We start from the raw sequence: 2,500 nt of genomic DNA on the forward strand, positions 1-2,500 counted from the left end.
CTGCAAACAGGAGGAGGCTGAGCTCCCCTGCACAATACACCTCGAAACCCTCTCAGGTCCCGGCGGCGCGCAGCGCCGTCCTAAGTACTTGGTCGGGTTCGAGAGAGGCGCAATCGCCCGGAGTTAGGCGAGTAGACGCTTTAGGTGCGACCACCCGTGCTCCCAACTGAGCTTGCCGCTGCCGACAGAGGCCCGGGAGCGTGCTGTCGTGGCATTGCCGGCGGGAGACAACACGCGCCACCTACGGTGACCGGCAGCTCCAACGCCAGCGCCACAGAAGGGCAAAGGCCCCACGTGGGTGCCGAAGCGAACTCTCCCAGCACAGCGCACGTGCCAACACGTCTGCACAACTGCGATACAAACCACCAGCGAGAACCGCTGGGGCGACCGAGCAGCAGACGGCGTCGCGGCGCCGAGTGCCGGGCGGCGGCGCATCCTCAACGCACACAGTCCTCAATCGGACCAGCACACTGCAGATGTCCACCGCGCTTCGCACCGGGCCGGCGAGGACCCACTTTGGCTGCACGGCGCCGCGCGCAGGGTGCCCCGGCGCGCAGCTGCGCCGCCTGCCGCGTCCGTCGGCCGGCGCGCCTGCCACTGGGCGCCCCCACCAGCCGGCTGTAGCGCGTGCGCCCACGCACCGCGCGGCCAGCACGCCGGGCGGCCCCCCCTCACCGGCCGGGGACAGTCCCACCCACCCACAGCCGCGTATCGCTTCACACCCAGATTCACATTCACGTTCGTTGGTATGGTGGGGACCGCTTCGTAGCTGTACCGATCGTTGCCCTCACAGATGTACCTCCAGCAAGGACAACCGCACCACAACGGGTTACCAGTTGTTCATTTGCGTAACGTCACCAGTAAACGTACACGTCCATCCCCGTTTGCAAAGTCAACTATTATTGCATGCCTGCCTGTCAGGTGTCAAGACACACTACATCCGCTCACATCCACGCAACAAAATGTGCCCGACTAGAGGGCACGTGGAAGGTGCCCCCGTACGTATGCGATGTCCATTGCGCGACCAACTGTCAACCGGCCTCTGTAGCATGTCGCAGATGTGGAACGCGGGGCACCGTGCTATCACATTGTGTGAGAAGAGACTACTACGTCTGCATACACGCGCCACTACATGAACAGACGGCTCATGCTGATCGCCATCCACTGCGTCCATTACTCCCACACGTCTCTATGGCGTACCACACTGCAATGCAGCTGTTATGGGGAGATGACACGTAGCTGTGTACACAACATTCTGAGCGGGTTGCGGTTGGACAATACATTAATGTAACGTGTCATATGCCAATTACAGAGCAGGGTAAGGCACAACTTGGGTTAGGTTAAGGCACAACTTGGGTTAGGTTAAGGCACAACTTGGGTTAGGTTAAGGCACAACTTGGGTTAGGTTAAGGCACAACTTGGGTTAGGTTAAGGCACAACTTGGGTTAGGTTAAGGCACAACTTGGGTTAGGTTAAGGCACAACTTGGGTTAGGTTAAGGCACAACTTGGGTTAGGTTAAGGCACAACTTGGGTTAGGTTAAGGCACAACTTGGGTTAGGTTAAGGCACAACTTGGGTTAGGTTAAGGCACAACTTGGGTTAGGTTAAGGCACAACGTGGGTTAGGTTAAGGCACAACGTGGGTTAGGTTAAGGCACAACGTGGGTTAGGTTAAGGCACAACGTGGGTTAGGTTAAGGCACAACGTGGGTTAGGTTAAGGCACAATGTGGGTTAGGTTAAGGCACAATGTGGGTTAGGTTAAGGCACAATGTGGGGGTAGATTGCGGTACAAATTGCATTACATTGCGGTGCAAATTGCATTACATTGCGGTGCAAATTGCATTACATTGCGGTGCAAATTGAGTTACATTGCGGTGCAAATTGAGTTACATTGCGGTGCAAATTGAGTTACATTGCGGTGCAAATTGAGTTACATTGCGGTGCAAATTGAGTTACATTGCGGTGCAAATTGAGTTACATTGCGGTGCAAATTGCGTTACATTGCGGTGCAAATTGCGTTACATTGCGGTGCAAATTGCGTTACATTGCGGTGCAAATTGCGTTACATTGCGGTGCAAATTGCGTTACATTGCGGTGCAAATTGCGTTACATTGCGGTGCAAATTGCGTTACATTGCGGTGCAAATTGCGTTACATTGCGGTGCAAATTGCGTTACATTGCGGTGCAAATTGAGGTAGGTTAAGGTGCAACACAGGTTAGGTTAAGGTGCAACATAGGTTAGGTTAAGGTGCAAGATGGGTTAGGTTAAGGTGCAAGATGGGTTAGGTTAAGGTGCAAGATGGGTTAGGTTAAGGTGCAAGATGGGTTAGGTTAAGGTGCAAGATGGGTTAGGTTAAGGTGCAAGATGGGTTAGGTTAAGGTGACATAGGTTAGGTTAAGGTGACATAGGTTAGGTTAAGGTGACATAGGTTAGGTTAAGGTGACATAGGTTAGGTTAAGGTGACATAGGTTAGGTTAAGGTGACATAGGTTAGGTTAAG

The sequence above is a fragment of the Schistocerca cancellata genome, unplaced genomic scaffold (genome assembly GCF_023864275.1).
Source record: "Schistocerca cancellata isolate TAMUIC-IGC-003103 unplaced genomic scaffold, iqSchCanc2.1 HiC_scaffold_89, whole genome shotgun sequence".
Taxonomy (NCBI): Eukaryota; Metazoa; Arthropoda; class Insecta; order Orthoptera; family Acrididae; genus Schistocerca; species Schistocerca cancellata.